We start from the raw sequence: 15,470 nt of genomic DNA, 5'->3' as shown, positions 1-15,470 counted from the left end.
ACTTTACGCCTACCTTTCAGGGGCTTGGGGTGGGCTATTTTTCTAACCCTCACTGTTTTCTTACAGTCCCAGCGACCCTCTACAAGCTCACATAGGTTTGGGGTCTATTCGTGGTTCACATTCCACTTTTGGAGTATATGGTTTGTGTTGCCCCTATACCTATGTGCTCCTATTGCAATCTATTGCAATTCTACACTGGTTGCATTACTTTTCTTGCTATTACCTGCATAATTTTAGTTTGTGTACATATATCTTGTGTATATAACTTATCCTCATACTGAGGGTACTCACTGAGATACTTTTGGCATATTGTCATAAAAATAAAGTACCATTATTTTTAGTACTTCTGTGTATTGTGTTTTCTTATGATATTGTGCATATGACACCAGTGGTATAGTAGGAGCTTTACATGTCTCCTAGTTCAGCCTAAGCTGCTTTGCCATAGCTACCTTCTATCAGCCTAAGCTGCTAGAAACACCTCTTCTACACTAATAAGGGGTAACTGGACCTGGCACAGGGTGTAAGTACCTCTGGTACCCACTACAAGCCAGGCCAGCCTCCTACACCGCGTCACAGAGACTGAGCTCTACCTGGCTGATGAGCCCATAACTGGGCCGAGACCGGTCCCAGGATGCTTGTGTTCCGGTTCAGGGAGGCCCTGGCCTGGCAGCTCCAGCCGAACTGTCCCACGGGGAACAGGGTCAAGACTCATTGGCATATGGCTGGGTCCAAACTGAGGTGACCTGGTGTGAAAAATAACAATGGACCGGATGCAGTGCCTAGTAATCACCAGTGGCTGAGGTCAATCCAAGTAATCCAACCATCACTTTTTGGATAATTTACTGTGATGCCATAAATGCGCTGGGTATGCCCAGACGTGGGTCCCGGGCTCACTGTGTCACTGCAAACAATATATACCTGCCTTATGAGCCCAATACTAGGGCAACACCGGTCCCAGGATGCTTGTTTCCGGTCCAGGGAGGACCTGGCTTGGCAGTTCGGGCTGGACTGTTCCCATGAGGAACAGGGTCAAGACTGATTTGCATATGGCTGGGCCCAAACTGGGGTGGCATGGTGAGCAAAAGAACGATGGATCAAACCCAGATCTGTGACTGGGGGGTGAGTGTTTGCATTGTTCAGCACTCCGTCCATCATCTTTTTGTGTTGCTAAAGTCACCCTAAGTGGGAAGGGTATGCCCTGACGTGGGTTCCTTGCTCACTGTGCCACTGGATTCGAGCTAGCCTGGCTGATGAAGGGTGATACCCTGAAACCGGTCCCAGGATGCTTGTTTCGTTCCCAAGGGGAACAGGGTCAAGACTGATTTGATATGGGCAGGTCCAAACTCGGGTGGAGTGGTGAGCAAAACAACAATGGACTGGGACTAATTACCAGTGGCTGAAATTAATTCAAGCATTCCATCCATTGATTGCTAGTACACTTCACTGATATGGAACTACGGCATAAGTAAATAAAAAGACGTATATGAGGATGAAGGAGTGGGGGAATCATTTTGGGTAAAGGGAGGGGAATACGATGTAAGGAGAGGAGAAGAAAGGGGTGCACCCCCCATCCCCAAAGGGTGCACCCCCCATCCCCACAAACACCGATGATAACCACGAAGGGGGTAAAAGTGCTGGGTTATGAAGACCTCTGGGGGGGACTAAGGGCCCTTTGTGATTGGGGGCTGTAAGGAACTCAAAGTCACCCCATGGATTCCACGTCCTGTGAACCCCACACCTTTGGAGCAACTGGAGGAAACAGGTTTGTGCACAAAGTTTCCCCAGAACAGGTTTTCTTAAGTAGGTTTTTCACTCGAGTCACTGCCAGACCCCATTCGGGGTGGCCACAAGGCAGATGTGGGAGTACAGGAACCCAGCTGTGGGGTTTGAGATTGCATGCCATTGGTGTCCTGGGATCTGTCCTATTACTGCTCTGCAAACTGAAACAACTACAATCCTTTCCGCACTCGACTCGCAGGGTAGAGAGAGCGAGCAGTCAACGACTTCTCAGGGACATAAGGGGGGAGAGCTCAATCTCAAAAGTCTAACAACAGGCACCGTGACATGCCGTCCAGCCCAGTGCTTGTATTTTATAGGAAAATAAAGTACTTCAATCCCTCAGCAGACATGACGAATATTCAATGGACACAACATATGTGGTGTGAACTAAGTTAAATTAAATATTCAGCTGCTACACCCAATTCGTTGTATCCTCCCTGTTTTCCCCCCATTGTCCCTCTACGGTTGTGGCTCCATATCTATAGTCCCCAGCATGCTACAGATTTAGTCAGGATTGGGCATGGGTGCAGGTGGCTCAAATACTCTCACAGGTTAAAGGCGCAATGACGCTCAATGTCTCTTTACCCCTTCTGCGAACAGCCTGAGCAGCAGACTCAACTGCACGTTAGTAACTTGTCTATGGTGCACGCTGTAGGACGCTGGCCCTCTATTTCGTGCACCGTGCAGAGAGTCCAGTGCACCCCTAAGGGTTTGCAGAGGCAGAAATCAATAGGTCTAACGCTCTATCTGTGGTAGTGTGGGCGAGCAGTTAGGCTCACCAAGGAGTCGTGCTAAGCATGTATTTTACTCACAGAGGCAATAAATGAAACGCACACACTCAAAGAATAAATCAGAGACCAATTTAGAAAAATAACAGTTTCTTTTTTTATATGCTTTGAACCAAAAAACCTTGCTAGAAGGGAAGCAGTTTTTAAATTAAAAATACTTTTCAGTTTCAGAAATCAACAATGCAATTTTAAGAGTCTTCAATGTTAACCTGTGTGAGGAAAACAAGAATGCAGTTGTGCAGGTAAGTACTGACTTACAAATCCAGTCTTCGGGGTTTCAGGTCAACACCAGGCAAGGTTCAAATCAGTACCAAGAGTGCACCCGCTGCCACACAGGGGCGGTCGGGTTTCGAGGTCAAATTGAGAGTCGGGTGCCCAATGTTAACCAAAGGAGACCAGGGGTGAACAAAGATGTGCTGCTCACGGGTGAGTAAAGCGGTGTCAGGAGTTGATCTCCTGGGGTTGAGGTAAGTACAAGGAGAGGCCACAAGGCAGCACCAAACTTACACCCTCAGCGGCACAGGGGCAGTGAGGTGCAGAGTGCCAACACAGCATCGTGCACCCGATGTCAACCAATGGAGACAAGGGGTAACCAAAGACGCGCTGCTCCCAGGTGACTAAAGCAGGGTCAAGGGTCGATTTCCTAGAGTTGAGTTAAGTATAAGGGGGGCCACAAGGCAAAACCAAACTTACACCCTCCGCGGCACAGGGGCGGCCGGGTGCAGAGTGCCAACACAGAGTCAGGCATCCAATGTTATCCAGTGGAGGAGATCAGTTGCAGAAACAGGCTGCAGGCTCTGGCCAGGAGGCCGGGCGAGGACAATCCACATCTGCCCAGATAAGTAGAGAAGCCAGGGGTCGTAGGGACACTGACGATCCGGCTCCACAAGGCCCAGGGGCCCCAGGTGCAAGGCTGTCTTTTTTCTTCAAAACAACTTACCAGACAGGTCACTGTCAGGGGAAGTCCTCAGATTAAGGCTGCAGGTGTCACTGTGGAGTCCGATAGTGGTCAGCCCACAGTGGACTCTTGTTCAGAAGCGCTAGGGAACCTTCACAGGACCGATGGGACACTTGGACTCGGGCCATGGGCATCGAGAGCAGAGGTGCTTCCAGAGACAGTTTCACAGTTCCTCAGGCAAACTTCTTTTTCTTTGAAGTGGGTTTCTTTTGGACAGATCTACTGCCCAGTTAAGTAGAGATGCCAGGGGTTGTAGGGACACCAACAGTCCAGCTCCCCAAGCCCCGCGGATCCGGGTGCAGGGTTTTTTTTGTCATCAGAAACAGCTTACCGGGCAGGTTGCAGTCAGGGGGAGTCCTCAGATTGATGCTGCAGACATTGCTGTGGAGTCCAGCAGGGGTCAGCCCACAGTGGACTCTTGCTCAGAGGCACTGGGGAACCTTCACAGGATTATTGGGTCACTTGGACTGTGGGCATCAGGTGCAGAGTTGGTTCCAGAGATGGTTTCGCACTTCCTCAGGCAAACTTCTTCTTTGAAGTGGATTTCTTTTGGACAGGTCCGCCGTCCATGGGAGTTCTTGGTCTTTATCAAAGGCAGACAGTCCTCCCAAGTCTTTGGAGGTCTCTTGGCTGCAGGACAAGTTGCCTTTTGAGTGCAGGTTCTTCGAGGGATACCAACAGACCGGTAGGGCTTGGGCCAAGTCAGTTGGTGTCTTCAGTCTTCTCTGCTGGTGCGACTTCTGTGGTGTCCAGCTCTTTTTAGGTCAACAGGAATCTGAGTTCTAAGGTTCTTATGACCATTACCTTTGGGATGTGGGCATTGCCTCTACCCTATTGTCCTAATAACTTCCACACAAGATGGAGGAATTTAAAAAGTAGTGTTCACTTCAGCTTGTCCATGTTAGCGGTAGGACTGGCATGAAGTGGGCACTCCTAATTTAATTCATTTTCCCACTTGTGCTGCCGCCAAACGTGGGGTCAGGACAGGGGGGTTGGTCACCATCTGGAGAGACCTGGGTCACATTACAAAGGCAGCAACACTTTTGAAGCTCCCAGCCCTGGAATGTCCATCCTGCCTGGGAGAGATGGTCAAACCTCTGCCCAGAAAAGGCCTTATTTCTGAGCCCGCGAGAGAAATGGGTCTCACCTCAGAGGGCCAGACTTCTGTCTAAGGTGGCTGCACTGGTTTTGACTAGTCAGTGCCCATGCTAGGAGTTGGTAGGTTTTGAGGAGGCACCTCTATCCAGCAACGCTGAGCTCCCTGAGTTGTTCTCTGGCTACGTGGGAACCTTTTGTGTAGCGCTGCAACAACTGCATTGTGCAACTCCTTTGTCCCCATGTCCTGGGACTCCTGTGGGCGCTGCCTAGTCTTCTGAGGGTTCTCTGAAGTGCTGAGAGTTCTCTCTGTCTCCTCAGTCCATGTTGAGACTCCCAGGTCCTCCTGGGCCCAGGTAGCACCTTTTCCCGCCAAACACGTTGTTTGTTTGAGCCAAGGCTTGTTGGCGGAATCCAATGACGAAACACAGCCTGCATTCATCTACTCGACATGGGACATCTCTTGCACCAAGCAGGAACCCGTAGCTATCTTCTTTGGTGCATTTTTGTACTTTTCTTCCAACCGGAGAATCCACTTTTGCACCTTCTTCCAGGTGGGCAGGGGCTCCTGTTCTTTCTGGACTCTTCATCGACTTATGGACTTCGTCTCCTCTCTCCACAGGTCTTCAGGTCCAGGAATTCATCGTTTGTTGCTTGCAGTCTTGTTTGGTTCATGCATAGTTCTTCATCACAACTTGTAGTGTGTTCTCAGGAAAAATGCTGTACTTTACGCCTGCTTTCCTAGGTTCTGGGGTGGGGTACTTTACTTACCTTTGGTGTTTTCTTACACTCCCAGCGCCCTTCTACACACAACACTTGCCTAGGTGGGAAACCGACATTCTCATTCCACTATTTTTGTATATGGTTTGTGTTCCCCCTAGGCCCATTGTAACCTATGGTGATTTTCACTATTTGCACTATTTTATGACTGTTTACTTACCTGCTTTTGGTCACTAGTGTATATTTTGTGTGTAATACGTACCTCCTAAGGGAGTATAGCCTCGAAGATATATTTGGCATTGTGTCACTAAAATAAGGTACCTTTACTTTTGGTAACACTGAGTATTGTCTTTCATTTGTGTGAGTACTGTGTGACTACAGTGGTATTGCAAGAGCTTTGCATGTCTCCTAGTTCAGCCTTGTCTGCTCTGCCTACAGCTACCTCTAGACAGCTTGGCTTCTAGACACTGACTACATTTCACTAATAAGGGGTAACTGGACCTGGTATAAGGTGTAAGTACCTTTGGTGCCCACTACAAACCAGGCCAGCCTCCTACATTGGTGGCAGCGGTGGGATAAGTACTTGCAATTGCCTTATCACTCTGTCACCGGTGCATTTCACAGGAAAGTGTACTCTATACTTAGAGCTACACATAAGTATACCTAGCAGTCTCACTTGCATTCTAAAAATTCTAAATTTCTGAAAGTTAGATAAAGTAGGCCTATTTACTCTTTTCACTTCACTCTAACTTTGATATCACTATGTCTTCCTCTGAGGCAACCCATAGGGTTGTCAAAACTACCTATGAGAACCTAAACTTTAAAAGTTTGAGGGGGCTTTGCTTAGAGAGAAGCCTAGGGATTGGGAAGAACCTTAACAAAGAATCTCTTTTAAATCTCCTCCTGCAGTATGATCATGGTCAATCTGATAACCAGGTAGAGCAGGAAGAGGGGGGTTCTAACCAGATAGAATCAGGAGAGGGTCCTGAAGATGCAAGGGAGGATCCTTCCAAAAGTCTTTCCACTGACAAACCACCTAGTGTAGCTGGTAGTGGGAAGAGGTCACTCACAAGTAGGGCTCCCTTCACATCTAGAGGCAAAGTCAATAGGGTTACACCAGTTAGGGAAAGATCTGTCTCTGCTCATTCCCATGTCACTTCAGTCTCAGAAGTGTCCCAGACATCCAACCCTGAGGACAGCTCCCTAGATAGGGAACTCAGAAAGCTGAGGCTGGAAGAGGCCAGACTGAGGCTGCAACAGCAACAGTTGGCCTTAGATAGGGAAGCCCTAGCTGTGGAAAGGGAAATACGGGGTTGGGGTTAGTTCCCCATGGTGGAAACAGCATTAACAGTTTGGGAAGATTGTTCCCCCATACAAGGTGGGGGCGAAATTCAAATGTGGTTTGCTGCACTTGAGAGGGCTTGTAAGGTTCAAAGGGTCCCTCAGAAGCAGTGGGCTGCTATGCTTTGGTTGTCCTTCTCTGACAAAGGGCGGGACAGACTCCTCACTGTTAGGGAGGAGGACTCAGAAAATTACAACATCCTCAAAAATGCACTTGTTGATGGTGTTGGGCTCACCACAGAGCAATACAGAATTAAGTTCAAGGAAACCAAGAGAGAATCTTCACAAGATTGGGTTGACTTTGTGGACTGTTCTGTCAAAGCTTCAGAAGGTTGGTTACATGGCAGTAAAGTGTCTGATTATCAGGGTCTGTATAATCTGATTTTGAGAGGGTATACATTGAATAGGTGTGTGTCTGATTTGTTACACCAGTATCTTGTGGACTGAGATCTGACCTCTCCCCAAGAATTGGGAAAGAAGGCAGACAAATGGGTCACATCAAGGGTGAGCAGAAAAGCTCATGCAGGGGGTGACAATGAAAAGAAGAAAGATGGTGAACAATCGCAGAATAAGCACGGGGATAAAAAAAACATAAAGATCCTTCTTCTTCTTCAGGTCTACAACACTCCTCTGGGGGTGGAGAGAAATCATCTTTCTCTTCTTCACACTCTACACACAATACAAAACCCTGGTGCTATGTGTGCAGAGGTAAAGGCCATTGGCCAGGGGATAAGTCTTGCCCAGGTAAAGCCCCTGAGCCTGCCACCACTAATACATACACTTCAAACTCTAGTGCCCCTAGCAGTAGTAGTAATAATGGTGGGACTACTGGCAATAGTCAAACAAAAGGTGTAGTTGGGTTCACTTTTGGGTCCATTATAGAAACTGGGGTAGGTATAGAAACTCCCAAGAAAGTTTCTATCACACCTGGTGTGTAGTGCAACCTAGATGGGGTGGAGCTACTGGCCCAAAGCAGGTGGTGGTACCACCTAGCTTATCTGTAGACTGTCTCTTAAGTAATGACCCAGGGGCCTGAGGTTGGGCTGAGGTAGAGTTTATGACCCATGCATCCATGCTGGGTATCCCTGAGGAATTGTTTCATCTCATTTCAGCTGAAATGAGAAAGCAAATAAGAGAAAGAGGCCTGAAGTATCCCCTACCCACCCTACCACTAACCATACCATTCCTGTGGTGGGAGACACTTCTCCTGTGGTGGAACCTGCACCAAGGGAGCCCACAGCTGCCACAGCTGGACTCCCAGAGGTGAAAGTCCCTCTCTGTGGAACTACTAAAATATATAAGCAAACCTGCACTGTTTTAGTAAATATGGAGCAACCCTCCAGCCCTCCCAGTGAAACTTTAGTGCAGCAGCCCTGTCCTTGTGTGGAGCTTATAGGACAGAAGCCCGCCCTGCTCCAACCCAAGAGAAACAGCAACCCTGTTCTCTCTTTCAGGCATATGGACAAACATTTTGCCCAGCTATGGCCTTGCTGAGACAGCATCCCTGTCTAGCATCCCCATCCTTAGGACAGCAGCCCTGTCTTGACATAGGATCAGTGGAACAGTTACACTGCCACACTTTAAACTTTCCAAATAGAGAATCTGTGAATAAGCACTTGCACTGTTTTCTAGGCAAAAATCTCCAAACAGGATGGTGTACCTCCCCACAGGGAAGAAACCAACAGTGGATGATAGAGGGGTAACCACTCTATTGCAGATCTACTCTCCACTTATCACCACTTAGACAATAATGTCTCAACTGGCCATGGTTAGCCTTATTGTCCTTCATTTGCGGGTGGGGGAGTTATGTGAGAAAGTAGCCTCTTTCTAGCATGGTTACCCCTACTTTTGACCTGTTTGTGAGTGTCTGTCAGTGTGTTTTTACTGTTTCACTGGGATCCTGCTAGCCAGGACCCCAGTGCTCATAGATAAAAACCTATATGTCAGTGTGTTTTGCCTGTCTCACTGGGATCCTGCTGGTCAGGACCCCAGTGCTCATAGTTTATGGCCTAATGTGTGTGTCTGTATAGTGCTTAACTGTGCCACTGAGGCTCTGCTAATCAGAACCTCAGTGCTTATGCTCCCTCTGCTTTTAAATTTGTCACTTTAGGCTAGTGACTTCATTTACCAATTTAAATTGGCACACTGGACCCCCCCTTATAAGTCCCTAGTTTATGGTACCTAGGTACCCAGGGCATTGGGGTTCCAGGTGCTCCTTATAGGCTGCAGCATTTCTTTTGTCACCCATAAGGAGCTCAGACAAACCCTTCCACAGGCCTGCCATTGCAGCCTGTGTGAAATAGTGCACACACTATTTCACAGCCATTTTCACTGCACTTAAGTAACTTATAAGTCACCTATATATCTAACCTTCACTTGCTGAAGGTTAGGTGCAAAGTTACTAAGTGTGAGGGCACCCTTGCACAAGCAAAGGTGCCCCCACATAGTTCAGGGCCAATTCTCAGGACTTTGTGAGTGCGGGGATGCTATTACACACGTGCACTACATATAGGTCAATACCTATGTGTAGCTTCATAATGGTACCTCCGAATATGGCCATGTATGGTGTCTAAGATCATGGAATTGTCCCCCCATTCCAAATCTGGTATTGGGGAGCCAATTCCATGCATCCTGGGGGCTCCACCATGGACCCCCAGTACTGCCAAACCAGCTCTCTGAGGCTTACAATGCAGCTACAGCTGTTGCCACCTCACAGACAGGCTTCTGCCCTCCTGTGCGCTGAGCAGCTCAGTCCCAGGAAGGCAGAACTAAGCATTTCCTTTGGGAGCAGGGTGTTACACCCTCTCCCTTTGGAAATAGGTGTTACAGGCTGGGGAGGGGTAGCCTCTCCCAGCCTCTGGAAATGCTATGAAAGGCACAGATGGTGCCCCCCTTGCATAAGCCAGTCTACACCGATTCAGGGACCCCCAGTCCCTGCTCTGGGACAAAACTGGCCAAAGGAAAGGGGAGTGACCACTCCCCTGTCCATCACTACCCTAGGGGTGGTGCCCAGAGCTCCCCAAGTGTGTCCCAGACTTCAGCCATCTTGTTTTCCATGGTGTGGGGACACTCTGGAGGCCTCAGAGGGGCCAGTGCCAGCAGGTGACGTCAGAGACCCTTTCTGATAGGTCCATACCTGATAAGGTAGCCAATCCCCCTCTCAGGGCTATTTAGGGTCTCACCTGTGGGTTTCTCTTCAGATTTGTCTTGCAGGTTTCCACCAGGAATCCTCTGCAACTCCTGCTTCATCCTCTGACTGTCGGATCAACCACAGACTGCTCCAGGAACCGCTGTAACAGCAACAAAGTATCCAGAAGGGGTACCTTTCTTCTGCAACTTCAGCTCCAGCCAGCAACTGCAACAGTTTCCCTGATGTGCACACTCTGGGGACTTCCTGTCTTCACCCTGCACCAGAAGGACCGAAGAAATCTCCCGTGGAGTGACGGAGTCACTTCCCTGCTAAAGCAGGCACCTTCAACGACCGGTTCTCTTGGACTCCTCTCCTGGTGATGAGCGTGCTCCTTGGAACACAGAGGGTGGACCCCATCGACACAGACTGTCCTGAGGTCCTGCTGTCCCAATTTGGAGGAAGTAAGACCTTGCCTTCCCCGAGAACCACAGTAACCCTGTGCACTGCGTCTTCTTCACCTCCTGTGGTCTCTGTGCACTATTTGCAAAATTCCTTCGTTCACAGGCTGGCCCAGGTCCCCAGCACTCTATCCTGGGACGGTCAACTCTCTGAGTTGTTCTCCGTTGGCGTGGGGCCTTCCTTTGTAGTGCTGCACCAACTGCATTTTGCACCTCCCGTGGGCTCTGCCTGATCTTCTGAGGGCTCTCTGAAATGCTGAGAGCCCCTTCTTCCTCCTCACACAGAGTTGAGGCCCCCAGGTCCCTCCTGGGTCCAGACAGCGCCACTTTGACACAAAATGCAACTTTGCTGGAACCAAGGCTTGTTGGAGGAATCCAGCACCAAAACTCACCTGCATCCAACTTCTCTTCGTGGGACATCCAGTGCATCATGCAGGAACCCGCTGGCATCTTCCTAGGGTGCATTTCTGCAGTCTTCGTCTAACCGGGGCCTCATCTTTTGCACCCTCTTCTGGGTTGGCAGGGGCTCCTGTCCTTTCTGGAACTTTTTCGACTTCTGGACTTGGTCTCCTTCCTTTGCAGGTCTTCAGGTCCAGAAATCCACCATTTGTTGTTTGCACTCTAATAATGACTTGTAGTATGTCCTAAGGAAACTTGAAGTACTTTACTCCTGCTTTTCTGGGCTCTGGGGTGGGGTAATTTACTTACCTTTACTGTATTCTTACTCTCCCAGCAATTCTCAACACACTACACTTGTCTAGGGGGGAATTTGTGATTTGCATTCCACTTTCTTAGTATATGGTTTGTGTTGCCCCTAGACCTATTTTCTCCCATTGCATTCTATAGCATTTCCTATTGTTTGCACTGTCCTATGTCTAATTACTTACCTTATTTTGGTGTTTAGTGTATATATTGTGTATAATACTTACCTCCAGCAGGAGTATTGCCTCTAACATATGTTTGGCCTTGTGTCACCCAAATAAATTACCTTTAATTTTGGTAACACTGAGTATTGTCTTTACTTGTGTATAAGTACTTTGTAACTATAAGTGGTATTGCAGGAGCTTTGCATGTCTTCTAGTTCAGCCTAAGCTGCTCTGCTATAGCTACCTCTATCAGCTTAAGCTGCTAGAACCCTACTAATCTACTAATAAGGGATAACTGGACCTGGTATAAGGTGTAAGTATCAAAGGCACCCACTACAAACCAGGCCAGCCTCCTACAGGGTGCCACCAGGGCAACAAATCACTTCACAGGAGGGCTGATGACTCTTCTTCCCATAACATATGTACTATAACCCAGTACAAACTGAAACATGCACAGTCAATCTGATTATAGAGCAGTCTTTCGAAATGATTGACTTTGTCAACGTCAGAAAAATAAGCTCTGGGCAACACCATGAACTGAGCAGAGAGACTTCTTATGTGCTCAGTTATTCTGTGTCCCACAAAACGTGAGTCCGGTGGCACTCACTGTCCCTTTACAGTGTCTGTGGACTTAAAGTGAGGGTCAAGTGAGGCATTCTGCAGCAAGTGGATGCAAATAATACCTGTGTTTTGCAATATTAGGTCTGGTTTATCTCAAGTTTCTTGTTTTAATGCAGAATGCTCCCCCCATATCACTGGTCCCTTGCCCATGAGCTGGGAGTGCACACAACAGCAGCACAGAGCCGCTCCCTGCTGAGACTAGCTGTGTCTGCTGAGAGCACCAGCAGCGTTCAGTCACAAGTCTGCCACAACTATTCTGTATTACTTGTGCTTGTGTTTTGGTCGTCTCCCACCTCTGAAAACCGTTAATGGTTTATCAAATTTAAAACAAACATTATTATAACATTTTCTAATATTTCAGAATCCAGTTAGATAGAAAGAAGAAACAAAGGTGAAACCTATTGGCACAACGGCATGCGAACAACAAAGAAGACAGCAGTGAAGAAAGAAGAGAGGAAGAAAGAAGACAGCAGCGAGGAAAGAAGACAGAAGAAAGAAGCCAGCAGTGAGGAAGGAAGAGAGGAAGAAAGAAGCCAGCAGTGAGGAAAGAAGAGAGGAAGAAAGAAGCCAGCAGTGCAGAAAGAAGCCAGCACTGAAGAAAGAACAGAGGAAAAAAGAAGAAAGAAGACAGCAGTGAAGAAAGAAGAGAGGAAGAAAGAAGCCAGCAGTGAGGAAAGAAGAGAGGAAGAAAGAAGACAGCAGTGAGGAAAGAAGCCAGCACTGAAGAAAGAAGAGAGGAAGAAAGAAGCCAGCAATGAGGAAAGAAGAGAGGAAGAAAGAAGCCAGAGGTGAGGAAAGAAGAGAGTAAGAAAGAAGCCAGCAGTGAAGAAAGAAGCCAGCACTGAAGAAAGAAGAGAGGAAGAAAGAAGAAAGAAGACAGCAGTGAGGAAAGAAGCCAGCACTGAAGAAAGAAGAGAGGAAGACAGAAGACAGCAGTGAGGAAACAAGAGAGGAAGAAAGAAGGCAACAGTGAAGAAAGAAGAGAGGAAGAAAGGCGACAGCAGTGAAGAAAGAAGAGAGGTAGAAAGAAGAAAGAAGACAGCAGTGAAGAAAGAAGACAGAAGACAGCATGCAGTGAAGAAGACGGCATTGAAGAAAGAAGACAGCATGCGGCGAAGAAGACAGAAGACGGCAGCGAAGAAAGAAGACGGCATGCAGTGAAGAAAGAAGATAGCAGCAAAGAAAGAAGACAGAAGACGCATGTGGCGAAGAAGACTGAAGACGGCATGCAGCGAAGAAGACAGAAGACGGCATTCAGCGAAGAAGAAAGAAGACAGCGAAGAAAGAATCTAGCATGAAGAAAAAAGACTACATGCAGTGAAGAAGAAAGAAGATGGCAGTGAAGAAAGAAGTCAGACGATGACATGCGGTGAAGAAGAAAGAAGACCGCAGTGAAGACAGAAAATGGTATGCAGCGAAGAAGTCAGAAGATGGCATGAGGTGAAGAAGACAAAAGAGGGCAGTGAAGAAAGAAGACAGAAGACAGCTTGCGGTGAAGAAGAAAGAAGATGGCATGGGGTGAAGAAGAAAACAGACAGAAGACAGCATGCAGTGAAGAAGAAAGATGACAGCAGCAAAGAAAGAAGACAGGGAAGATGGCAGCTTAGAAAGAAGATAGAAATCAGTAGCGAAGAAAAAAGTTGGCTGTGAAGAAAGAAGACAGCCTGAACTGAAGAAGAAAGACAGAAGACGGCATGCAGTGAAGAAGAAAGAAGACAGGAGATGGCATGCGGTAGTGAAGAAGAAAGAGAACAGCAGCAAAGAAAGAAGACAGAGAAGACAGCAGCGAAGAAAGAAGAAAGCAGTGAAGAAAGAAGATGGCATGCAGAAAGAAAAAAGGAAACGGCTGCATAGAAAGAAGACAGAGAACATGGCAGTGTAAAAAGAAGACATCAGCAAAGAAAGAAGACGGCATGCAGAAAGAAAAAAGAAGTACCTTCAGGTCATATTCAGAGGAAGGACACTGGCCAGTGACCAATGGGAAGTGACCGGAAGGAGTACTTGGTCCAGAGGCAACTCGACAGCAACATCGGTGAAGAAGATGAAGACAACAGGAATTGACGTGCAGAGGACGTGCAGGTGACTAGGAAGCACGTAAATCAGAGCGACATTGGACTAAGCCAGTGGTAAGTTCAGGTAAATAATGGGCTGGCTCTAAGCCCCTTTTAATTTTTTTTCTGTTAACAATAGATTTCGCAAGCAGGGAGCATGCAGGCGAAACCTAAAAAGGGCTGTGACCTACTGACTTTGCTAATGCTTGTTAATGCTTCTTAATACATGAGCCTCCTACAGCTTTGATAGAAGAAGCAGGGGTGCTGCAGAAGCCAGTTCAATCTGTACAAATCTCTGGTTAAATGTCGGAGGCAGAGCTCCCACCCACTCCATACACAGATCTCATCTGTTTTACCTCCTCGAGTAGCATCGGTCCTGCAGGCCTCACACCCTCTAATGCCTGCAGTGGCCTTTCCTAGACTCCTTTATTTCAATGTTATGTGAACTGGCCACATTAGAAGCTGTCAGCCTCGGGGACTGAGAACTGTCTGCAGGGTGAAGATGAGGGAATATTTGTGGGCTCTTTCACAAAGGCGGCACTGGCCACCCCTAAAGACCAACCCAGTGCAGAGCATGAGCTCAGAGATGGAAAGGCAAACATGGCCTGTGTCCTGACTGCTGAAAAGAGGGCTTCAGTGTAAGGCAGGGAGACCCCCGGGGGTCTGTAAGGCCTACTCAGGGGGAGGGGTCCTTGGCTGTTTTACAAATTTAAATATTAAAATTTGTGAATTAACTTCAATAACATATATTTGAGCATTTGTTTGGTATAAACTTGTTTTCGCTTTTTTTTGTAAGGTTTTGAGGTTCAAAGCATAGAAATTGCTTAGGCCGGGGGTCCCCAGAGATCCAATAATGAGTCGCTGGGGGTGCCACAGATTCCAGTAATGACTCAGAGGGAGGGTCCCCGGCAAACCAATAATGGCTCAGTGAGAGGTTCCCGGGTTCCATTAATGACACAGTGAGGGGTCCCTGGATTTTATTAATGTCTCAGTGAGGGGTCCCCGGATTCCAGTAATGACTCAGTGCGAGGGTCACCGGATTTCAGTAATGACTCAGTGAGGGGTCCCCAGATTCCAGTAATAGTTCAGTGGGAGGGTCCCCGGATTCCAGTAATGACTCAATGAGGGGTTCACAGATTCCAGTAATGACTCAGTAAGGGGTCCCAGGATTCCAGTAATGGTTCAGTGAGGGGTCCCCTGATTCCAGTAATCACTCAGTGAGGGGTCCTCGGATTGCAGTAATGACTCAGTGAGGGGTCCCTGGATTCCAATAATGACTCAGTAATGACTCAGTGAGGGGTTCCTGGATTCCAGTAATAACTCAGTGAGGGGTCGCCGGATTCCAGAAATGACTCAATGAGGGGTTCCCAAATTCCAATAATGACTCACTAATGACTCAGTGAGGGGTTCCCGGATTCCAGTAATGACTTAGTGAGGGGTCCCCGGAATCCAGTAATGACTGATTGAGGGGTCCCCGGATTCCAGTAATGACTCAGTGAGGGGTTCCTGGATTCCAGTAATAACTCAGTGAGGGGTCGCCGGATTCCAGAAATGACTCAATGAGGGGTTCCCAAATTCCAGTAATGACTCACTAATGACTCAGTGAGGGGTTCCCGGATTCCAGTACTGACTTAGTGAGGGGTCCCCGGATTCCAGTAATGAC

The sequence above is a fragment of the Pleurodeles waltl genome, chromosome 12, assembly GCF_031143425.1.
Source record: "Pleurodeles waltl isolate 20211129_DDA chromosome 12, aPleWal1.hap1.20221129, whole genome shotgun sequence".
Lineage (NCBI taxonomy): Eukaryota > Metazoa > Chordata > Amphibia > Caudata > Salamandridae > Pleurodeles > Pleurodeles waltl.
The sequence above is the reverse complement of the archived record's forward strand: the minus strand, read 5'-3'. Positions refer to the sequence as shown.